General features: G+C 43.4%; 1 long non-coding RNA gene across 1 annotated transcript in view; it reads left to right on the top strand.

The window, feature by feature from the left end:
* LOC105738608 overlaps positions 1-25,742 on the top strand; it is a 110,357-nt gene that overhangs the window by 19,224 nt on the left and 65,391 nt on the right. The gene's annotated exons all lie outside the window — the stretch shown is intronic.

Genomic DNA, 25,742 nt, shown 5'->3' with positions numbered 1-25,742 from the left:
CTGAAAATATACCCCAAAATTTGGAAATGGACTTTGGAACTGGGCAATGGGGAGAGGTTAGAACAGTTTGGAGGGCTCAGAAGAAGACACGAAAATGTGGGAAAGTTTGGAACCTCCTAGAGGCTTGTTGAATGGCTTTGACCAAAATGCTGATAACGATATGACAATGAAATCCAGGCTGAGGTGGTCTCAGATGGAGAGGAGGAACTTGTTGGGAACTGGAGCAAAGGTGACTCTTGTTATGTTTTAGCAAAGCAACTGGTGGCATTTTGCCCCTGCCCTAGAGATTTGTGAAACTTTGAACTTGAGAGTATCTGGTGGAAGAAATTTCTTTTTTTTTCTTCCTTTTTTTTTTTTTTTTTTTAGACCAAGTCTTGCTCTGTTGCCAGGCTGGAGTGCAGTGGCGTGATCTTGGCTCACTGCAACCTCTGGCAGAAGAAATTTTTAAGCAGCAAAGCATTCAAGAGGTGACTTGGGTGCTGTTAAAGGCATTGAGTTTTAAAAGGGAATCAGAGCATAGGAGTTCAGAAAATTTGCAGCCTGACAATGACATAGAAAAGAAAATCCCATTTTTCTGAGGAGAAATTCATGCTGGCTGCAGAAATTTGCGTAAGTAATGAGAAGCCGAATGTTAATACCCAAGACAATGGGGAAATGTCTCCAGGGCATGTCAGAGGTCTTCACAGCAGCACCTCCCATCACAGGCCCAGAGGCCTAGGAGGAAAAAGTGGGTTTGTAGGCTGTGTGCAGCCTAAGGACTTAGTGCCCTATGTCCCAGCTACTCCAGCTGTGGCTGAAAGGGGCCAACATAGAGCTCAGCCCGTGGCTTCAGAGACTGCAATCCCCAGCCCTTGGCAGCTTCCATGTGGTGTTGGGCCTGCAAGTGCACAGAAGTCAAGAACTGGGGTGTGGGAACCTCCACCTAGATTTCAGAAGATATATGGAAATGCCTGGATGCCCAGGCAGAAGTTTGCTGCAGGGGTAGGACCCCTATGGAGAATCTCTGGTAGGGCAGTGCAGAAGGGAAATGTGGGGTCAGAGCCCCCATACTGAGTCCCCACTGGGGATGTAAGACAGCCACCATCCTCCAGACCCCAGAATGGTAGATCCACCAATAGCTTGCACCGTGTGCCTGGAAAAGCTGCAGTCACTCAACGCCAGCCCATGAAAGCAGCCAGGAGGGAGGCTGTACCCTGCAAAGCCACATGGGTGGAGCTGCCCAAGACCATGGGAACCCACCTCTTGCACTGGCATGACCTGGATTTGAGACATGGAGTCAAAGGAGATCATTTTGGAGCTTTAAGATTTGACTGCCCCACTGGATTTCAGACTTGCACAGGTACTGTAGCCTCTTTGTTTTGGCCAATCTCTCCCATTTGGAATGGGTGTATTTACCCAATGCCTGTGTCCCCATTGTATCTAGGAAGTAATTAACTCATTTTTGATTTTACAGACTAATAGGTGGAAGGGACTTGCCTTCCCTCAGATGAGAGTTTGTGGACTTTTGAGTTAATGCTAAAATGAGTTAAGACTTTGGGGGACTGTTAGGAAGGCATGATTGGTTTTGAAACGTGAGGACAAGAGATTTGGGATGTGCCAGGGGCAGAATGATATGGTTTGTCTGTGTCCCCACCCAAATCGTCTTGAATTCCCACAGGTTGTGGGAGGGACCTAGTGGGAGGTAACTGAATCATGGGGGGAAGTATTTACTGTGCTGTTCTCATGATAGTGAACAAGTCTCATGACGTCTGATGGTTTTATAAAGAGGAGTTCGCCTATCCAAGCTCTCTGTCTTTGCCTGCTACCATCCATGTAAGATGTGACTTGCTCTTCCTTGCCTTCCACCATGATTGTGAGTCCTCCCCAGACATGAGGAAATGTAAGTCCATTAAAACTCTTTCTTTTGTAAATTGCCCAGTCTCAGGTATGTCTTTATTAGCAGTGTGAAAATGGACTAATACACTTAAATATTGAATAAAGGCTATGAAAGAAAGAGTAGGATTTTCTTGGAGGATCTTAAGGATGACACCCACCTTCCTTGTTTAAGAATCCTCTTGCCTGGGGACAAAGGGCTCCACTTATTTTTAGGTGTCTACAGTGTAATAGAACTCTGAGGACAGAAATCTGACTGATTAACTTTGGCAAAGGGGCAGATGTTTGAGGCTCACATAACCAGTCTCCAAGGGGGAAGGATGTGGTTGATCTGGGGACATCTAGAACCAGGGAGTGGCATGCCACTAGCATTCTGTCTCATCTCTCCCTTTCTCTATGTCTTGGCATCAGATTTTTGTTTTTATTTTTCACACACTGCCTTTATGTCTCAATCTTTACTATCAAAGAGGAGCTGCATCCCTTTCCTTAGTTGCATGCCAAAACATTCTAGAGAACGGCTGTGTATTAGTCAGGATTCTCTTAGAGGGACAGAACTAATAGGAAATATTTATATATATATTTATATATATAAATATATATATATCTGTATAAATATATATGTCTATAAATATATATATATATATATGAGTTTAAGCAAGCAAATTAAAGCGGGGGTTATTAAGTATTAACTTACCCAATCACAAGTTCCCACAATAGGCTGCAAGCTGAGGAGCAAGGAGAGCCAGTCCGAGTCCCAGAACTGAAGAACTTGGAGTCCGATATTCGAGGACAGGAAGCATCCAGGATGGGAGAAAGATGTAGGCTGGGAGGCTCGGCCCGTCTCTCCTTTTCATGTTTTTCTGTCTGCTTTATATTCTCTGGAAGCTGGTTAGATTGTACCCACCAGATTAAGGGTGGATCTGCCTTCCCCCGCCCACTGACTCAAATGTTAATCTCCTTTGGCAACACCCACATAGACACACCCAGGATTAATATTTTGTATCCCTCAGTCCAATCAAGTTGACGCTCAGTATTAACCATCACAAGCTGGGTCAAGTGTGCACCTCTGAGGGCAGGTGGCCAGGGCCCTCACTGGAACCATGTGGCTGGAGCGGACAGAGAAGCAGATCCCAGCAAAAAGGACTGAACAGACACAGCCACAATGTCCAGCATGGCACTGCACAAGATGCCAAATTCTGTGTATGAGGTGGGTCATGGAGCTGGGGGAGAAAAAAAGAAGAGAAATAGATCTTGAGAGTAGGGGTGGAGTAGGGTCAGGAGAGGGGTCATCCTGCGGCATAAGCAAGTGAATGGAAAGGATGTTCAGTTCTACTCTTGAACAAGGATGCCTCAGGCCATATACATTTCTTGCCAGTTTCCTCTCAAGCTTAGCTAATACCTTTTCCTCCTTAAATTCTGTCTGAGCTAGTTGGCAAAGTGAAATAACATTTTCTGTTTATTTGTGCTTGGTATCGCTGGAAAGATTCCTATGAAGTTGTGGAGTTTTTTTTCTCCTCATCATTTTGTTTGTAAATTTCTACTCAACATAAGCCATTTCTTAATAGGCTACCTGGGAACTGTGAGATGTACTAGTATTTGTCAGTAGTAGTTACATCTTTCTACTTGGTGGAATCTGCCTTCTAGCTATGAACTCTAGCTGTGAGTGTGATGGAAGCTGATATGGTTTGGCAGTGTCCCCACCCAAATCTCATCTTGAATTGTAGCTCCCATAATTCCCATCTGTCATGGGAGGGACTTGGTGGGAGGTAACTGAATCATGGGGGCAGGTCTTTCCTGTGCTGTTCTCATGATAGTGAATAAGTCTCATGAGATCTGATGGTTTTATAAAGGCAGTTCCCCTGCACATGCTCTTTCTTGCCTGCTGCCATGTAAGCCTCACCTTTGCTTCTTTTTTCCTTCTGCCATGATGAGGCCTCCCTAGCTGTGTGGAACTGTGAGTCTGTTAAAGCTCTTTCCTTAATAAATTACCCAGCCTTGGATATGTCTTTATTAGCAGTGTGAGAACAGACTAATATAGAAGCATACTTGCAGTTGAAGGTGGACAGAACAACAGGATTTTAGCTTTCCCAGAACAGGTCACCAGCCTGACAGTGGTGGTAACAAGGACATGCAGTGGAGATGACCAGAACTTTGGAGCCAGAAAGACTAGGATTTAGATCCAGGCTGTAAAATGAATAAGGACTATTATGGAGGATGGGGCACACCACCCAGATGCCCCTTCTTGATCATGATATTCATTGCCCCAGCTGTTGAGGGTATTGACTGGTGATGGCTTAAAACTGAGGCCTTTCCTGGGTGCTGCCGTGGCTGAGGGACCTACCTCACCCAAGGTTACACACGTCCCCAGAGTGCCTGAGCTGATTCAAGGATTCGAAGGCTCAACAGTCTCATCTCAGGTCAGGGCAATTTTGAAGTTATCCCAGCTCTAGAGCTTCTGTGGGATCTGTTGTGACCTTCGTTGTGACTGCACAGGTGTTCAACCTCTCTCTCTGCCCCATCCTGTTTTTGTTTTTGTTCTGTTTTTTACAGTGTTGTTTTAGAGAGCATTCCCAATAAACTTCCTACATGCAAATATTCATCTCAGCATCTAAGACAGGTAAATTCTACATTTACCTTGTAGGATTTTTTCTACCAGGATTAAAGTCAATGTATGTATTAAGCAAATGCTCATTGCAATGCTTTAAAAGCCATGATCTACATAGTTCGGTCCTAGAATTAAGCCAGAATTACATAGAATACAGCATATTCAGATAGAATAATTCCAAAATAACTTGAGTTCTTTACTTATCCTATTAGGAGCAAGACTCTTGCTTGTAAGTTACAAGAAAGCCAACTAAGACTTGTTTAAGGAAAGCACAGGCATATCTACTTATACATATGGTGGATGGGGACCGTTCATGAACCTATAGGGTCCAGGGGTAGACTTTCACGCACATCTGGATCCAGGGGACATTAGCTATAGGCAGAGTCATCTAGAGGCTCAACTAGAACACCAGCATATCTGGGTCTTTTCCCTCTCCATGCAGTGGTGGGGTCTCTTCTTCCCCTTGTGCTCTGTCAGCAGGCTAGCTAGACTTCTGGTATAGTCACTCAGGACTCCTAAAAGTGCAATAGTCACTGCTGTGTTATGATATGCAGCTTCCTGTTGTGTGCCATGCCATCTTAATGTTTGGTTCAAAAATCCTAGAATGTCCCTCTAACACCTCCTGAATTAGGGTTCTCAAGAGAAATCCCAGAATGTCCCTCTAACACCTTCTGAATTAGGATTCTTAAGAGAAACAGGACCAATAGGGTGTGTGTGTGTGTGTGTGTGTGTGTGTGTGTGTGTGTGTTGTAAGGAATTGGCTCACATGATTATGGAAGCCAAAAAGTTTCCAAGATCTGCAGTCAGCAAGCTGGAGACCCAGGAGAGACAGTGCTGTAGTTCCAGTTTGAGCCCAAAGGCCTGAGATCCAGGAGAGTCAAATTACATAAGTTACAATCTGAACATCAGCAGGCTTGAGACCCAAGAGCCAGTGTTTCAGTTCAAGCTCAACGGCAGGAAAAGACCAATATCTCAGCTGGAACACTCAGGCAGAAGGAGTTCCCTCTTGCTCGGCCTTTTTGTTCTAGTCAGGTCTTCACGTCTTCTATTGATTACCTCAAATCATGGGCCAGAACAACTACACAGAAAACCAAAGAGAAAATAGAAGACTTGAACTATACTATCATCTGTTAGATATAACATACGTCTATAGAACACTTAACAACAGCAGAATATATTATTCTCAAGTATACATGGAACATTCTTCAGGATAAATCATTCACTAGATTGTAAGACAACCCTCAATAAGTTTAAAAGAACTGAAATCAAACAAAGTGTGTTCTCCACAGGCCAGCCCTGTGGGACTACACAGGACTACATAAGAGTGAGAATACCAGGTGTTCACTGGGGGTCATCGTTGGTGACCAGCTCCCAAAGTCTACCTGGGCAAAATCTACTTACAGACAAAAAGCAAACAGTTTTGGGCATGTAGCTGGCTGCTCCCTGAAACTCCTTTGGTTTTCCATGTTCAGGCTTTGGATCTTGGTAAATCCTTTGGAGGACTAACACACCAAACTTGTATCAGTCACTTATATCTTTGTAAAACCAAAGATCTTCAATGATGTGATAAAGGAAGGATATACATCAAAGCCCTGGGACTCAAGATGGGAATAAAGGAGCTTTACTGAAAGATGCGTGGGGCAGGCTGGATGGCAAAATCAGATTCAGAAACAGACCTCACTCACTTTTATAGTTTCCATAGTGCCAGGCCTGCTTAGGTCCTTCACAGGTAGTAATAGCCAAGTGTCTCTCCTCCAGGGCGTCTTTAATAGGAATGTCAGCCCAAGTCCAAAGCCATGCAGCTACAATAGCACGATTTTGGACAGATAGCAAAATTGGGAAGGGATGGGGTTGGGGGCATTAGAGCCTTCCTAGAGCCACCAAAATCACAAACTAACTGCAGTCTGTTGATAGCCTTTTAATGGACATCAAGATATACTTACTAGAACAAAGGTTCTGTCCTTTTCCCTTAAGATGAAGCCTCTCTTAGGGATTGGAGAGCAATCCTAATTTACAAATCCGTTTTTGGAAACTGGTTTGTAAATATTGACATCACAGTTAGTTTGACCTCAGTAACCCAAAGCTACCAACAACGGCAGAAGAGCCAAAGGATTCAGCATGATTGGCCAGTCTGATCGTTTTTCTCTTTGATTTCAGCAGGCAATGATTCCTCACGTGTGCTTGGAATGGAAATTATAAACAAGTCATTGCTTTCCTATGTGGAGGTCTGTCACGTGAGCCCCATATTTCAAGTCTTACCTGCACCTAGCCTTTGGCATGAAATGTGTCGCTGAATCAATTAATGCTTTTAAATGGCTTGCTTTACTCCATTTTTCTGCATACATTCAGTTACCTAATTCTGTTAGCAAAGGCTGTTGATGGGTCTAAGAAAAACTGAAGGCATTCATCTCTGGCAAAGATTCGTAATTTGTGATGTTGGTGGTTACTGCACCCAAGATTTCCAACTTAATTGGGAACAGTGGGAAGTAATTTAGTTGTAACTGTTTCTCTGGCTGTTAATTTAGCTGATTTTCATTCCATTAAGGGTTTAAGGGAAACAATTCCAAACTAATTAGCCAGAACTTCCATTTGGTAGTACAGCAGTCAGTTATAGGTAGGACATGCTGGGTGTTTCACTTGTCCAGGCTTCTTATGGTAAACTCTGCAAGGGTGCCCACCCTCAGCTCTGGATACATTTGGCATCCAGAGACAGATCTTCAAAACTGCTGGTGTTTATAATTAAAACCAGAGTCTGTTCGGTGACCAAACACTAAAACTGCTTGAGTTTTGTTTTTCTAGCTGAATTTCCAATGAGAAAATATCACAGGCGTTTTGTTTATTGGCTCTTCCCAGGAGAACTGCTGCTAAGATAATATCTAAAGCTTACAACATTGTTTAAAAAGAGAAGTAAGCATTGTAACTTCTCTTTAAAAAAGATAAAGCAAATACTTTCCACTTCATTATTTTATTAAGACTTTAGTGATTTTGAAAAGCTGATATTTTTGTCTGCTAACTCTTGTGAACTAACTGTGGTTTTCCTACGTTTTCCACAGGACCGTTCAAGCGGATGAGGCACCCCCACGTTCTGAGATCTTTACAAGGCACAGAGAATGATCCAGCTCACTTAGTCATTTTCCAAAGCCAGGAATGGGGCTCAGCCCAGTTCTGCAGGAACAGACCTGAGCACCAATGATCCCTGCGTCAGGTAGTTCTAGCAGCTGTCTTTCCTTCTTGCACAGGTAACTCTGTGCTACACAGCTTCCTCAATGGGGTCATGGTGAAAAAGACTGCCTTTTTTTTTTTTTAAGACAGAGTCTTGCTCTGTCTCCCAATTTGGAGTACAGTGGCACGATCTTGGCTCACTGCAACCTCCACCTCCTGGGTTCAAGCAATTCTCCTGCCTCAGCCTCCTGAGTAGCTGGGATTAGAGGTGCCCACCACCACACCCGGCTAATTTTTGTATTTTTAGTTAAGACAGGGTTTCACCATGTTGGCCAGGTTGGTCTCAAACTCCTGACCTCAGGTGATCTGCCCACCTTGCCTTCCCAAAGTGCTGGGATTACAGCCACTGCGTCCGGCCCCAGACCGTCAATTTTAAGGTGCACATTAGGTTTGGCAAATTTGGCCAAAATGAGAGAAATCTGATTGCATTTCTCCCACCTGCACCATCCACCACTCCCTTTGCAGCTGAGTCTGGTAGGTGCTCCTCCTTCCCTGCCAAGGACACACTCCACTGCTTCCTAATTGCCTGAGTTTTCAGTGGCAGCTTAGATGTTGGCCAGGCTTTAATCAGTCTGAGAAACAGAGTCTTCCGTCAGCACGTTTGCCACTGAGGCCTGATGGGAATGTGTGTGACTACACAGCAACAAAACGGATTCCACCAGCCACATGGGGAAACCAGCCTCATTACTTCAGAGTCACGTCACGTGCTCTCCTTGGGCCAGCAACTGCTCTTCTTAATTCCTGCTTTCATCAGGCCATTCGTCTTAAACTACATGCTTGTCTCATCTCAAAATTCGGTGTTTAGCTTACATACAGTGCAGATCTGAGGATTAACACATCACGGCACTGAGGGGAAATGACTTGTTCTCATTCACTCATTATTCAGCAACTATTTATGAATGTCTGTTCAGCCGTTAGATAGTCTAGATTTTCCAAGATAGCTTTGTTTAAGGAAATTTTGAGGCCGGGTATGGTGGCTCACGCCTGTAATCCTAGCAGTTTGGGAGGCCAAGGTGGGCAGATTGCCAGGAGTTCCAGACCAGCCTGGGTAACATGGTGAAACCTCGTCTCTACTAAAACAGAAAAAATTAGCCGGGCATGGTGGTGCATGCCTGTAATCCCAGCTACTCAGGAGGCTGAGGCAGGAGAATCGTTTGGACCCAGGAGGCAGAGGTTGCAGTGATAATCAACCTCAGCTATGAAAGCTGAGATAGCACCACTGCACTCTAGCCTGGGTGACAGAGTGAGACTCTGTCTCCAAAAAATAAAATAAAGAAATTTTGATATTTTACATAAAAGCAATTTATTAACTATATATTAAATATGGTCTTAATACTTGAGGTGTAGCATCACGATTCTGAGAAAATTCTTACCACAGCTGAATGACAGAATCCATAAACAGAGTCAAACTGAGTCTTAAGACAAGAAATGCCCTTCCAAAAATGTAACCTTACATCTTCTCTAGGGGAGAAGAGTTCCTGGTGAATAAAAACACAGGGTCCATTCTGTGATATGAAACAGGACTTTGCAAAGCCTTTTCACAGATAGCTCATTTCTAGTTTTTAAAGCTGCCCCTTGTTTGGAAACAACAGCCACTACTTGCAGAAAGAAGACACATGTGACTATGTTTATATCTCTGAAGACAGAGGCAGGATTAAGGTAGTCTGTAAAATCTGACTTTTTACAGTAAGAATAACTCTTATAAATACACAAAATAGGAAAACAAGGGGAGAGGTTGAATGATGTGCCCCAAATTTGCGATTTCACTTGCTGTATGTTAGTATCTTTGTTAGGAGCAAAGATGGATAAGCTGTAATTCCTGCTTTAAATGTGTTCACTGTAACAGGGGACAGGAGGTGTATATATCAATAGTTCTAATAGCAGTTGGAAAGGGCCAAGTGTCACGAGGAAGAAAACACGGGCGCTGCCAAGAAGGACATTATCTTCTGCCAGAAAGGCCACTTAGAGGAAGCATTTTAGTCAACGTTGAGGGACCCAAAAGCTTTGCAACAGCAGAGGTGTGTGGTCAGGTGTTGAAGGCAGACAAAATGTGTGAGCAAAAATCTGCCAAGAAGGGTAATGGAGTCCAGGTCGTGGGAGGACAGTACAGTGAGATGAAGAGGGAGTGGCAAATTGATCAATACATCTCAGGTCAGCAAGCCTGGACATCATTTAGCAAGCAGTGGGGGAAGGGTAAACCTGAAAGTTATTAAGGTTGGGAGTCGGGGGCGGGGCATGATCAGAGATGCAATTACGCAGGTCTCGAGTAAAATAGTGGGAGACAGGGGAGATACAGGGAGGACAAGAGGAATGCAGGGGACTGGGAAGGCAGATGAGACCTTCCACAGTGTGCAGGAAATGGTCAGGCCCCCTGCGCAGGAGGAAGAGGACTATTGGTGGAAGCCTGTGGCCGCAGAGGTTTCTGGCATCTCACAAAGCGTTTGGTGTCAGTCTGGCAAAACACTCTGGCCAGGAACAAGGGATGCTGGGTGAGTGAGAGCAGTGCCTCTCAAACTTTAATGTATGCACAAACCACTTGGGCATTTTGCAAAAATGTGGATTCTGCATCTGTAGGTCTGGGTGGGGCCTGAGAGAGTGTACACATTTTCAGCAAGCTCCCAGGTGAAGCTTATGCTGCCGGTCCAGGGACCACCCTTTGAGTAGCAAGGAGCTAGAACTACTCACATTGGCTAATTTTAGGCAGTGATTTATAACAGCTGGAAGATCTGTGAGACAGTGACCCAATTGTGTCTGTTATTATTTCTTTAAATCTCACTCTAAATGTGGCAGGAAGCTGGCACGTGATTAAACTTGCATTTGTTTCTTAGATTCTAATTTGACCCAGGGAAACTGCGGTCCTCTCCCCAGGAGGGTGTGTGTGAACAGCCTTTCTGGGTGTAGAAGTTGTAAGCAACGCCTCAAGACAATCTGCTTCCTCGTGTATGGGGGAGTGGGAGGATGCTGAAAAGGGGAAAGAGACTCACTCCTCCATCGTCCCAGAAGCCTCCCTTCTATATTAGAGGGCCTATAGGAGCAGCTTAGGGAGCCTGCAGATGTCAAGGAAGGAAGAATACTCGTCCAGAAGTGATGGATCCTCAAGCCCATCCTGACCCAGTGTTTGGAGTCAGTTTGCAGCCTGGAAGAGGCTGGGGATTACCTCGAGGTAATAGTCTATGGTGGGAGGCTGATGACCAAAATGGCAGCAGGAAAGCAGGAATGCCACGTTTAGGGTGGGCACTTGCAGGCTGATGGTGTCTAGAGCTGCTCTTCACAGCTCCAAAAAGTCCTGCCAGCTTGTTCCCTGTTACTCTATGGGGCCCTTTATTTCTGGGAGACCAGCTGTATCTTCACATCAGCCCTCCTGGAGCAGAGGCCCCTGGTCTTTGTGTGAGTCAAGAGGGCTGGCTTTGAGCTTCTCTTGGAGCTGGATAAGGGATGTGCATGCCCGTGAATGTATTTTGAGTTGTCTACTTATAAATATGGGATAACCATTTGTCCCTCTTCATCATCTTAGGCCATATTTCTCTTAATGATCTACTTGGACCATTTTGGGGTCATCCTGTTTTCCTCTCCTGGGGTGGCCATGCCAGGCTGTTTATTTGCATAATTTGGCCCTGGCCCCTTCTAACCTCACTTCTGAGGTCAGATTTCCAGCTCGACCCAGTAAGCCTGGAGGACTGGGCACTGCCCTGGACAGTGAGGCTCAAGGCTCTCGTGCAGAACCCATGCCCAAGCAATCATCAATCGTCCTAATAATTAGAGGTGTGGTGTGACATGTGGGGGCTCTGGACTTGAACAGCAAGGGTTCAAATCCTGGCTCTGCCAAACAGTTACATGGCCTGTTTCTCAAGGACCTGCACTTTGGGGCCAGCCTAACCAGGATCTCTATTCTGAATCCTCTCCTTCTCCTCGTGAGAACTTGGGCAGGTCACATGATCACTCTTAAGCATAGGTTTCCTCGGCCATAAAGCAGAGACGATGACACTCTCTCCCTCACAGGGTTGTGGTAAGAATTGAGTTATGGAATGGGTGGGAAGCATCTCACACTGTGTGTGGCACAGGGGAAGCACCCAATAAATAGTAACTATTACCATGAAATGATACTTAGTTAATAAGTAAGGAGTTGTAGTTGTGGGTTGTATTAGAAACAAAGTAGTTACGTCTGCTTCTTAGTCCCCCATCCCTCTGGGAAGCCAGACCACGAGCTCGTAAATGCTTAGCATGGCGTCCACCTGGTGGCCGCATCCCCAAATCTCTCATCAAAAACCTGGAGGAAATGAAAAGGCTTGTAATTTATAAACCAAGGCTTCTCATGGGGGCCAGGGGGGGAGAGGGGAGGGCAAGCACACACTCTGGGGCCTTGGTGGGGGCCTCGCAGGCAGCTCGAAAACAAAGCGGCACTTTGTCCCGGGGCCTGGCTTTGCTTTTTGTCATAATATTTAATTAATTTTGAAATTTCAAATAACATTAAAGTGTGAGATATTTACAACTGCTAAAGAAGGGAACATAGGTTAAAAAGGTTGAGAAATCATCTATAACCTATAAAACACAGCAAAGCCCCAGGAATGTGACAGGTACAGGGAGGCATCGGGCTCAGCACCTTCTGCCCCCTCTGCCAGCACCCACCTATCCCCTGGGTGGCAGGGGGTTGTGGAGCCCGCGCAGTCCAGCAAGCTGCCTAATGGGAAAAAGCTGGCACTTCTGTGTTCTGGCCATTTCCTTTTGCTTTGTAATGCAAATGAGTGAAACTTGAAAAAGTGTTCTTTAAAAACCGTTTGAAACATGATGCCTGTTCATCCTTGGGTTTTCATTGTTCTTCCACTTATGCCTTAGGATGTGGGGCATACATCCTTTATTCACCCTGAGAAGCCCATTTGCCACCCTGGCTAAATGCAACCCCTTCGTGACTCTTTTATTCACTCTTTTAATTTTTTTACACCACAGGCTTAATAAAATTTAAAAAGTCAATAAAAGTGAAAAAATATACTTGCAGGAGAGTGCACAAGTATATGGCTTTTTGAATTGTTGCAACGTGAATTTGACCAATCCCAAAACAGAGCATTACCACCGCCACCCCCAGAGGGTGAGCACGGTCCTGGCTTTCGAACGGCACAGAATCGTTTTGCTTGGTTTTGAGCTTTATGTTGTAAATGGAATCTCACAGGATGTACTGTGTTGTACAGGATGTATGATGTTAGGACACACATCCATGTTGCTGAGTGTTGTTATAGACCCTTCATTCTTACTGTATGGTGTCCATGATGTGGTCCTCCACGGTTGGAGATGCACCCAGTGGAGGTGGGCCTGTGTCCCCTGGCAGGATCGGTCCCAGGGATTGGCATGTGACCTAGGTCGGCCCACTGGGATTTCCCAGATTGGAAGGGAAATTGGATAGGTATCTCTCTTCCTCATGAGAAAGGGTATATCATAGCAGATTGGAGTCAGGCCATCTGTGTCCAATCCTGGCTGTGTCACTTACTAGGTGTGGGATCTGGTATGAGTTATTACACCTCTCTGTTTCCTGTGTTAATTTCCTCTTCTGTAAAAAGAGATAATAACAGCATCTACTCCATAGGGTGATTTCAAAGATTAAATGAGTGCATAGAACCATACCAGGCACAAATTAAGTGCTGATAAGTTGACTTTTATTCCTGGATGGTGAACTGTGAAGGTGTGAGGCTGGGCTGTGGTGGCCACTGAGCTGTTTTTGCAGTAAGAACATTGATTTCCTTGAGGTTCCCCATGCACGCTGTGTCTGTCGTGCCTCTAAGCCTTTGCATATGCTCTTCCCTCTGCCCAGCTTATCAGCTTCCCTTTTATTCCCACAGAAAATTTCCATTCCTCTTTCCTGTCTCAGCTCAAAGGGATGGACCAGTCCTGCAGGCATCCTTCCCACATTCTCCCAAGCAAATGCTATCCCCATCCCTGCTTTCATTGTTGTGCCACAGCAGTTCTCAAAATATGGTCTACAAACCGCTTTTAAAATAAAATTTTAAATAAAAATTTAAAAGTTAACAGAAGTAAAAAATATACTGCAGAGAAGTGAACACGTGTATGGCTTCTTGAATTGTTGCAAAGTGAATTCAACCAATCACGAAGCAGAACGTTACTACTACCACCCCTGGGAGGGCGAGCACAACCCTAAGAGGTGATTTGCCTTGTTCACTGTGTTGACATTTGCATTGATGATGCAAAAGCATTGCTGAATGAATGTAACTGCATTCGCATAAATCAGGTGGCACCTGGCCGGGTGCGGTGGCTCATGCCTGTAATCCCAGCACTTTGGGAGGCCAAGGCGGGTGGATCACCTGAGGTTAGGGTGTCCGGAATTTATTCCTTCTGGTGGTTTCTTGGTCTTGCTGACTTCAAAAATGAAGCCACGGACCTTCGCGGTGAGTGTTACAGCTCTTAAAGGTGGTGTGGACCCAAAGAGTGAGCAGTAGCAAGATTTATTGTGAATAGCAAAAGAACGAAGCTTCCACAGCATGGAAGGGGACCTGAGTGGGTTGCTGCTGCTGGCTTGGGTGGCCACCTTTTTTTTCCCTTATTTGGCCCCACCCATGTCCTGCTGATTGGTCCATTTTACAGAGTGCTGATTAGTGCATTTACAATCCTTTAGCTAGACACAGAGTGCTGATTGGTGGGTTTTTACAGAGTGCTAATTAGTGGGTTTACAATCCTTTAGCTAGAAACAGAGCGCTGATTGGTATGTTTTTACAGAGTGCTGACTGGTGCATTTACAATCCTTTAGCTAGATACAGAGCACTGATTGGTGCATTTTTACAGAGTGCTGATTGGTGCATTTACAATCCTTTAGCTAGACAGAAAAGTTCTCCAAGTCTCCACTCGACCCAGGAAGTCCAGCTGGCTTCACCTCTCATTAGGACTTTGAGACCAGCCTGGCCAACATGGCAAAACCCTGTCTCTACTAAAAATACAAAACTTAGCTGGGCAAGGTGGCAGGCATCCATAATCCCAGCTACTTAGGAGGCTGAGGCAGGAGAATCGCATGAACCTGGGAGGCAGAGGTTGCAGTGAGCCAAGATTGCGCCGTTGCACTCCAGCCTGGGTGACAGCGTTAAGACTCTGTCTCAAAAAAAAAAAAAAAAAAAATCAAATGGCACCAAACTGTACTACTAGTCATTGGACTTTCATCATCATGTACTCATTGTAAAGAAAGGAAAAAGAAAAGCCAGTCTCGTTTAAGAATGTCTTTGATGAGGCAGTAAAAATTGTTAAATTTTGACCCTTGAGTGCATATACATGTATTTTTAAATATTCTGTGTAATGGAATAGGAAGTATGCATGAAGCACTTCTGCATACTGAAGTAGGATGGCTGTCTCAGGTAAAAACACCTGTGTGAATGAGTTACAAGCTGAATTAGCTGCCTTTTCTGTGGGACACCATTTTTACTTGAAGGAAGAAGTGACAGACTATAGTTATTCAGACTTGGATATCTGGCAGAGATTTCCTCAAAAATGAATAAAGAGAGCCTGTCACATCAAGAAAAATAACTGTCAGTACTTGGTGCCAAAGATCAAAGTTGAACTTTCAAATACAAATTAAAATTTTGGAAAATATATAAATGCTACCATGAGTTTAAAAGTGTCCCGTACTTAAAAACTTTTCTGGTGAGATACTTGGAGATATTCATGAATGGGACTGAGCCAGAATCTTACCTCGCACTCCTTAAAATAATTAATTAAGGAGACAAATAATAATTTTATATATTTATGGGATACAATGTGGTTTTGATATGTACATTTCTACATTGTAGAAAGATTAAATTAACCTAATTAACACAGCCATCACCTCACCTACTTACTCTTTTGTGGTGAGAATGTTTAAAATCTACTCTTTTAGCAGTTTTGAAATATACAATATATTATTATGGATTATGGTCACCATGCTGGGCAAGATCAGAACTTGTTCTTCCTAACTGAAACTTTGTATCCTTTGACTAACATCTCCCCTTTCCTCAACCCTGCCCGGCCTCACTGCCTCTGGTAACTGCCATTCTGTTTCTAACAACTTGTTTAGACTCCACAGATAAGTGAGATCATTTGGCATTTATCTTTTTGTGCCTGGCTCATTTTGCTTAGCATAATGGTCTCCAGGTTTATCTATGTTAACATGAATGACAGAATTTCCTCCTTTTTAAGGCCAGATAGTATTCTTTCATGTGTATATATCAATTTTGTTTATCCATTTATCTGTTGATAGACAGGTTGTTTTCATATCTTTGCTATTGTGAATGATGCTGAAATGAACAGGAGGATCTATATATCTCTTTGACATACTGATTTCAATTCCTTTGGGTATGTACCCAGAGTGAGATTGCCGGATCATATGGTAGTTCTATTTTTAGCTTCTTAAGGAAACTCCATACTGTTTTCCAAAATGGCTACACCAGCTGGATGTGGTAGCTCATGCCTGTAACCCCAGCTACTTGGGAGGGTGAGGTGAGAGGATCGCTTGAGGCCAGGGGTTTGAATCTAGCCTGGGCAACATAGTGAGACCCCTTCTCTAGAAATAGATGGATAGATGGATAAATAACCAAAATGGCCATACTAATTTATATTCCTACCAACAGTATGCCAGGGTTCCCTTTTCTCTACATCCTGGCCAACACTTACTTTTTTCTTTTTGATAATAGCCATTTAAACAGATGCAAGGAAATATTGTGATTTTAATTTGCATTTCCCTGAAGATTAGAGATGTTGAGCATTTTCTTCTTATTGTTGTTTATCTGTTGGCCATTTGTATATCTTGTTTTGAGAAATGTCATTCTGATCCTTTGCCATTTTTAAGTTGGTTTTAAAATTTTCTTTCTATTTGTTTGAGTTCCTTATACATTTTGTGGGGGTTTTGTTTTATTTTTCTTAGGGCCAAGGTCTCTGTCGCCCAGGCTGGAGCGCAATGGTGTGATCGTAGCTTACTGCAGCCTTGACCTCCTGGGCTCAAGCAATCGTCTCATCTCAGCCTTCCTAATAGCTGGTACCATAGGCACATGCCACCACATGCAGCTGATTTTTTGAAAAATTTTTTGTATAGACAGAGTCTTGCTATATTGCCCAGGCTGGTCTTGCACTCTTGGCTTCAAGCAGTCCTCCTGCCTCGGCCTCCCAAAGTTCTAGGATTATAGGTGTGAGCCACTGTGCCTAACCCCTGAGTTCCTTTGTGGATATTAGCCTCTTATCAGATGTATGGTTGCAAATATTTTCTCCAAATCCATGGGTTGTCTCTTCGGTCTTAATTGTTTCCTTCACTGTGCAGTGATGTCTATTTGTCTATTTTTGCTTTTGTTGCCTGTGCTTCTGTTATCATATCCAAGAAATCACTACCCAGTTTTGTCCTACTCTTTGTACATACCTTTTCTCTCTCCAGGTTGTGGCAGTCCTCCTCCTAATACCAATGCCATCTCATCCACCATCTTCCTCCCCTCCAGTTACTGTTCTGCACTTCACCCCTCAGACATACTGTGCCACTATGATTGACAGAAGAATTAACCCGGGGAGGAGCTGGGCTGACTTCCAGGAGAGCAGCCCCTGGACCTTAGCCTTGGGAGGATGACACCTGCTGTTTGGTCAGCCCTTTTGCTTGGTGGTCCAGGAGGGATTTTAATTCCAGTAGTGGGAGGCTAAAGCCAGCCCATAGGAAGAGGCTAGTGCCTTGGAGGCTGACAGGAGAGAATGGTGGGGACAGGCTCCCGTTACAAGCCCTTGTACTCACATCCTTGCTTCTGCCTAGAAGTCCACGTTGGGGCCAGGTGCGGTGGCTCGCTCCTGTAATCCCAGCACTTTGGGAGGCCGAGGCGGATGGATCATGAGGTCAGGAGATCAAGACCACCCTGGCCAACATGGTGAAACCTTGTCTCTACTAAAAATACAAAAATTAGCCGGGTGTGGTGGCATGTGCCAGTAGTCCCAACTACTCGGGAGGCTGAGGCAGGGAGAATTGCTTGAACTGCGAAGGTAGAGGTTGCAGTGAGCCGAGATCGCGCCATTGCACTCCAGCCTGGCAACAGAGCGAGACTCCGTCACAAAACAAATCAAATCAAAACAAAACAAAGAAGTCCATGTTGGGAAGCAGTTGTGAAAGGGGGAGGGTAACTGGTGCGTTCTTTTCCCCTTTTTTAGGAGATGGGCGGGGTTATTGTCCAGCACGTCTTTATTTGAAACTGCAAGTAGGAAGGAAACTTCAGAGTCACCAAAATCTCACATCTTTAGTCTATAGGGAAAGTCTATAGGGAAAGTCTATTACCTTCAGTAATCATAGAAAAGCCTTGATATTAAGTATTTATTGATAACGAATATTATTCTTTGGCAATTATTGTGAAATACCTTTTAAAATCCCTTTTGAAGATTATTTTTCTTAAGACATCAGGATCTCTGATGTATTATTCCTTTTTTGTTTTAAACTTTTTAACATATTATTTTGAAATATAATCTGACACTCAAAAGAAGGTGTGAAAATAGTACAGTGAGTAATTTCCTTTATATTTGTCACCCAACTTTCCCCAATGATAATGTCTTACATGATCATAGCACATTATCCAAACCAGGAAACTGACATTAGTACAATACTATTAACTAAACTATAGACCTTATTTGTTCTTTTTTTTTTTTTTGAGACGGAGTCTAGCTCTTTTGCCCAGGCTGGAGTGCAGTGGCGCGATCTCAGCTCACTGCAAGCTCCGCCTCCCGGGTTCACGCCATTCTCCTGCCTTAGCCTCCGGAGTAGCTGGGACTACAGGCGCCCGCCACCGTGCCCTGCTAATTTTTTTGTATTTTTAGTAGAGACGGGGTTTCACCGTGTTAACCAGGATGGTCTCGATCTCCTGACCTCGTGATCCACCCACCTCGGCCTCCAAAAGTGCTGGGATTACAGGCGTGAGCCACCGCGCCCGGCCTAGACCTTATTTGTTCTATTGCCACAAAGAAATTCTCTTGTGCTACTCCTTTGTAGTTGTGTTCCATTAGTCTGTGTGTGTGTGTGTGTGTGTGTGTGTGTGTGTGTGTGTGTGTGTGACAGAGTCTCACTCTGTCACTCAGGCTGGAGCGCATGGCACGATCTCAGCTCACTGCAACCTCCGCCTCCCAGGTTCAAGCGATTCTCCTGCCTCAGCCTCCCAAGTAGCTGGAATTACAGGCATGCAAAACCACGCCTGGCTAATTTTTGTGTTTTTAGTAGAGACAGGGTTTCACCATGTTGGCCAGGTTGGTCTGGAACTCCTGGCCTTAAGTGATCCATCTGCCTCTGCCTCCCAAAGTGCTGGGATTACAGGTGTGAGCTACCACGCCTGGCCCGTTAGTCTTTAAAATACAGTTTTTCCTTATTTTAGTGAAAGTTATACTTTATATAAAGTATATGTGATTAGAATCAATGGAGTCTAGTGTAGTGCCATGCATGTAGCAAATTGTGTGGAATTTAAGGCTGAAGAACTAGAGAGGCCTTCTGCAAATATTGACTTGACAGCCCAGGGGCTGTGTGATTTTAGGCAAGGAACGCAACCTCTCTGAGCTTCAGTTTTATCTGTAAAACACAGTTAATGACACCCACTTTGTAGAGATGCTGAGCAGGTTAGATATGAAGCATACGAAGATCCTGGGACGTCCCAGGTTTCCTGTTCGTGTTCAATGTCTTAAGTCAGTTTGCCCAGGAAGCCGACTCTCAGATGGAGAAGTGTATGCAGGTCATTTGTTTGGAGAGTGCTTGCAGGATCAACACCTGTGAGCTGGGAGGGACACAGGATTGGACAGAGGGAGAAGTTGAACTATGATGCAGTTGCCACACAAGGCCTCTGAAGATGCTCCAGGGAGCTGGGATGGCCCTCCAAAATTGTCCAGGCCTCTTTACCCCGGCACCAACCAGCTGTTGTATTGTGGGCTGCTCTTGGGGAGGGACGAAATCTTGAGCAGGTCAGCTCCCTTCAGCTGAGCACAAGACCTGAAGACACAGAACTGTGAGCCTTTGGCATCTAATGCTCCCAGCAGCTGGAGGCTGGGCGCCTTAGTACTGAACAGGAACCTGGGAGCGAGTCACAGCTGCCACTGCAGTCATTATTACCATGATGGCTTTGCGGAAGGAGGACTCAACTGGGGAGACAATTGATCATAGATTTTTCATCCTCCCCACATGTTAGCCATGTTAAACCAAGGCAACTGAATGGCTTGATAATGCCACAAAAAGCTGTTTTCTTTTCTGTTTGAGGGCAAGGGATCTGTTTACATCTTTAGGAAGAGCTATTTTAGAGGAGGGGGGAAAAGAAGCAATGGGTCTCACTCTTCTTTATAGCTGCTAATGGGAATTTCCTAAATTTCTCTTTGCCAGCTCTATGAAAGAACCCCATCGTGTGCAATTCTCGCCTATATAAGTATTGCCTAGAAATGAGTTCTGAAATCAGACTTTTAATGACTTTTCAAGAAATCCCTTCTCAGACTGCCAAGGACAAGTTGGTATCAGAAATATGCAGTAATTGTGTTTATTTAGTAATAGTTGGATGTCTACCAGAAGGCTCTGAGCTAAGGCCACTGGGGGATACCAAAGAAGAGAGGCTAATCCTCCAACCAGAAAGTTCCATTTTGTGCCTTCTCTCAATACATGGCCAATTTGTGATAGAGTAAATAAGGGAATTTGAAAGCACCAAACTGAGTACTTAGTAGATGTATCATACCTATGGACTGATTATGATCCTTATGGTTGATATTTAAATTTGATTTGGTGTAATCTATAAACATCATGATGTCATGATCCCTTTTCTAAGGGAAAGATCTTCCATGCTAGAGTAAAGCACGTCTCTTCTGTGCAACATCATGTGTTTTGGAATGGAATAAGTTTTCATGAGTTTTCCTGATTTGTTAGTCTCTCTGGAGCAAATTCCTTCAGCCAGTTATCCAAGCAACTATGCGCCTTTATTTGTTTATAAGATAGAGTCCACAGCACATACTAATAGTGAAATGATAACATCCAAGAATTTTCAGCTGGCCACAGTGGCTTATGCCTGTAATTCCAGCACTTTGGGAGGGTGCAACGGAAGGATCATTTGACCAGGAGTTTGAAACCAGCCTGGGCAACATAGCGAAACCTCATCTCTACAAAAAATTTAAAAAGTAGCTGGGCATTGGGGCACACACCTATAGTCCCAGCTACTTGGGAGACTGAGGCAGGAGGATCACTTCAGCCCAGGAGTTTGGGGCTGTAGTCAGCTATGATCATACCACTGCACAGTAGCCCAGGTGACAGAGCAAGCCCCTTTTTCTAAGAAAAGGGGAGGGGGTGGATTTTTCTGCCAGAAGGGTTGAAAAACTCTTTTTGTCTTTCTCTAACATTCATGCTGGGTATTATAGGGTAGATGTCTTCATTAGCACATAGTGTCATATCTATGACAAAGGTATAAGACCTCATGCCGCAGGTCACTGTCTACGTCTCTCCCTCTGTCTGCCTCTCTCTCTGTTTCTCAGCCAGAGGAGAGCCCCTGTGAGATGGAGGAAGGTGACATTACCCTGAGGAGACTTCAGTGGCACATGTCACCACTTCCTCACTCATGGAAAAGTCTGGGGAGCAGAAGCAAGATCTGTTGTCCCTTTGTAACCCCACAGGGACTTGCACAAATAGAGTTAGTGATTAATAACTGTTGGAGACTAAACAGACTTTTCTGTGATCCCTTATTAGCAGTGCCAGGATGCGGAGATAGCTCATCAGCCATGGTGAGCACCACAAATTAGTCATGTTTGGAGGCAGCAGGTTTCTGATGGTTACATCAGAGATCTGGGCTCATTCCTAGAAACATCACTGGGCAATTTTCCTTTTTAAATCAGAATCTAACGGATCAGTTAAAATGTCCTGGTCTGAGAGTCAGACAAGGCCTGGGTTTAGAGGGCTTGTGAAGCCACATGACCTTAGATAAGTGGCCAAACCACCTAAAGGTACACTTTTCTCATCAGTTAAGTTGGTTGATACTAATGTTACTGCCCTCATAGGCTTGTTCTATGAGTCAGATGAGCTAATACCTGCAAAGCGTTGGGCTCACAACAAATGCTTAATAAATGGTGGCTATTATTATCATTATTAGGGTAACCATATGTTATCCAAATTGAGATACTTTGACAGTCAAGGAGGGCATAAAAATTAGAATGTTAACTTTTCTAAAAGATTTATTTCTTGACCAATAAATTGGTTTATATTAGTGGACCTATAAAATAGTTCTATTCAAAAACTATTTTCAAAGATAAAATACTTTCAAAGAAATAAAATAGCAGGAAGTCCTAGCCAGAGTAATCAGGCAAGAGAAAGGAATAAAAGGCATCCAAATAGGAAAAGAAGAAGATAAATTATCTTTCTTCACTGACAATATGATTCTATGTCTAGAAAGCCCTAAAGACTCCACCAAAAGGCTCCTAGACCTGATAAATGACTTCAGTAACGTTTCAGGATACAACAATGTACAAAAATCAGCTGCACTTTCTATACACAAATAATGTTCAAGCTGAGAGCCAAATCAAGAACACAATCCCACAAAAAAGATAAAATACCTAGGAATACATCTAACCAAGGAAATGAAAGATCTCTACAAGGAGAACTACAAAACACTGCTGAAAGAAATCAGAGATGACACAAACAAATGGCTAAATATTCCATGCTCATGGATAGGAAGAATCAATATTGTTAAAATGGCCAGACTGCCCAAAGCAATCTACACATTCAATGCTATTCCTATCAAACTACCAATGTCACTTTTCACAGAATTAGAAAAACTATTATAAAATTCATATGGAACCAAAAAAGAACCTAAATAGCCAAGATAATCCTAAGCAAAAAGAACAAAGCCAGAGGTATGACATTACCTGACTTCAAACTATGCTATCAGACTACAAGAACCAAAACAGCATGGTACTTGTACAAAAACAGACACATAGACCAATGGAACAGATTAGAGAGCCCAGAAATAAAGCTGCACACCTATAACCATCTGATCTTTGACAAAGTTGACAAAAATAAGCAATGGAAAAACGACTCCCTATGTAATATATGATGTTGGGATTACTAGCTAGTCATATGCAGAAGAATGAAACTGAACCCCAACGTTTCACCATACATAAAAATTAACTTAAAATGAATTGATGATGTAAATGTAAGACCTCAAACTATAAAAACTTTAGAAGAAAACCCAGAAAATGCCATTCTGGATATTGGCCTTGGCAAAGAATTTATGATTAAGTCCTCAACAACAATTGCAACAAAAACAAAAATTGATAAGAGGAAACTAATTAAATGAAAGAGGTTTTACGCAGCAAAAGAAACCATCAACAGCGTAAACAGACAACCCACAGAATTGGAGAAAGTATTTGCCAACTATGCATCCAACAAAGGTCTAATATCCAGAATTTATAAGGAACTTAAAGCAAAAAACAACCCCATTAAATAGTGGGCAAAGGACATGAACAGACACTTCTCAAAAGAAGACAGACAAGTGGACAACAAACACAAAATAGTTCATCACTAATCATTAGAGAAATGCAAATCAAAACCTCAATGAGATACCATCTCACACCATCAGAATGGCTATTACTAAAAAGACAAAAAATAGGGCCCGGCATGGTGGCTCATGCCTGTAATGCCAGCACTTTGGGAGGCCAAGGTAGGTGGATCACCTGAGGTCAGGAGTTCAAGACCAGTCTGGCCAACATGGTGAAACCCTGTCTCTACTAAAAATACAAAAATTAGCCTGGCATGGTGGTACACGCCTGTAATTCCAGCTACTAAGGAGACCGAGGCAGGAGAATTGCTTCAACCCAGGAGGCGGAGGTTGTAGTGAGCTGAGATTGCGTCATTGCACTCCAGCCTGGGTGACGAGTGAAACTCCATCTCAAAAGAAAAAAAGAAATTAAAAATTAAAAAAAAGAAAGACAAAAAATAACAGATGCTGACAAGGCTGGTAGGGAAAGAAAATGCTTATACACTGTTGGTGGGAATGTAAATTAGTTCAGGCACCGTGGAAAGCAGTTTGGAGATTTCTCAAAGAACTAAAAACAGAACTACCATTCAACCCAGTAATCCCATTACTGGGCATATATCCAAAGGAAAATAAATCATTCCACAAAAAAGACACATATACTCATATGTTAATCACAGCACTATTCAGTAGCAAAGACATGGAATTAATCTATGTGCCCATCAACAGTGGGTGGATAAAGAAAATGTGGTACCTATATACCATGGAATACTACATAGCCACAAAAAAAGAATGAAATCATGTCCTTTGCAGCAACATAGATGAAGCTGGACACCATCATCCTGAGTGAATTAACGCAGAAACAGAAAATCAAATTCTGCATGTTCCCACTTATAAGTGCGAGCCAAATATTGGGTACATATGGACGTAAAGATGGGAAAAATAGACACTGGAGACTTTTAGAGGGGAGAGATGGGGAGGGAGCAAGGGCTAAAAAACTACCTATTGGGTACTACCCTCACTACATGGGTGACAGGATAATTTGTGCCCCAGACCTCAGTGTCACACGGTATATCCATGTAACAAACCTTCACATGTAACCCTTAATCTACAATAAAAGTTGAAATTATTATTATTATTATTATTATTTTTGAGACAGAGTCTTGCTCTGTCGCCCAGGCTGGAGTGTGATGGCGCCATCTTGGCTCACTGTAACCTCCGCCTCCCAGGTTCAAGTGCTTCTCCTGCCTCAGCCGCCCAAGTAGCTGGGACTACAGGTGCTCGCCACCAAGCCCAGCTAATTTTTGTATTTTTAGTAGAGACAGGGTTTCACTATGTTGGCCAGGCTGGTCTTGAACTCCTTAGCTCAGCTGATCCTCCTGCCTCTGCCTCCCAGACTGCTAGGATTACAGGCATGAGCCACCGCACCCAGCCAAAATTATTTTTTAAAAAGAAAATGGCATATATTTGTGTTCATTAAAGCAAATTTGAAAATTTATGTTGCCTGAAAATTTAAAATAATAACTCGATACATTTTACATATTTTAATTTCTTGGTCTATCTGTCATGGTATTTTTCTGCAGAGTGTATTTTTTAGTAGTTTTATTATTTCTAACTTTTTTTCATAAAATTATCTGCATTTGGGGCTTAAAAACTTTGAATACTTGCAATTGATTCTTCCTTATATATAAAACCACAATATATTTAATTGAAAAAATTTCTCTATAGAAGTGATGGTACCTTGTAAGTTGAAAACTATTCTGCTAAATAAAGACCATTCTCAATTCTAATTTTTAAAAATATTAAATGTGTGGCCAAGCACGGTGGCTCACGCCTGTAATCCCAGCACTTTGGGAGGCCGAGGCGGGCGGATCACGAGGTCAGGAGATAGAGACCATCCTAGCTAACACGGTGAAACCCTGTCTCTATTAAAAATACAAAAAAATTAGCCGGGCGCCTGTAGTCCCAGCTACTCAGGAGGCTGAGGCAGGAGAATGGCGTGAACTCGGGAGGCGGAGCTTGCAGTGAGCCGAGATAGCGCCACTGCACTCCAGACTGGGTGACAGAGCAAGACTCTGTCTCAAAAAAAAAAAAAAAAATTAAACGTGTGACTAATCTAACTTAAATATTCTCGTAGGTACTTTTGACCTCTATTCAGAGAGCCTTTCATTGATACAACTTGTCAAATAGGTTGTCTCTATTTATGATTCTTTTGAATGGTTCACCAAATTTAGGTGGTTCAAACTTGTAAACCTTCTCAATTACATTCTATTCTGGGACAGAATCTAAATCCAAATAAAAATAGAGGCTCCATCAAAATATTCTTCTCACAAGTGAGATAGTCCAGTGCACAATTATAGCATTTCCAAATTTTGTACTTTATTAGAGCTGTCATTAACCCTCCTCCCCTGCTAGCTTTGAGGGGTACATTCCAGTGTCTTCCTTTGCAGAGCTGGCTTGATGGGCTTATGAACCGCGCAGTCACACGGAACCCAGTGCTTAGAATGACCCCGCAATGGGTTTCATGTTCTGCTGCCACCATCTTGAAATTCTTAATTTTATTTATTTAGGAGACAGAGTATCTCTCT

The sequence above is a fragment of the Nomascus leucogenys genome, chromosome 19 (assembly GCF_006542625.1).
Source record: "Nomascus leucogenys isolate Asia chromosome 19, Asia_NLE_v1, whole genome shotgun sequence".
Classification (NCBI taxonomy): Eukaryota; Metazoa; Chordata; class Mammalia; order Primates; family Hylobatidae; genus Nomascus; species Nomascus leucogenys.
This window is presented reverse-complemented; position numbering and strand designations above follow the sequence as displayed.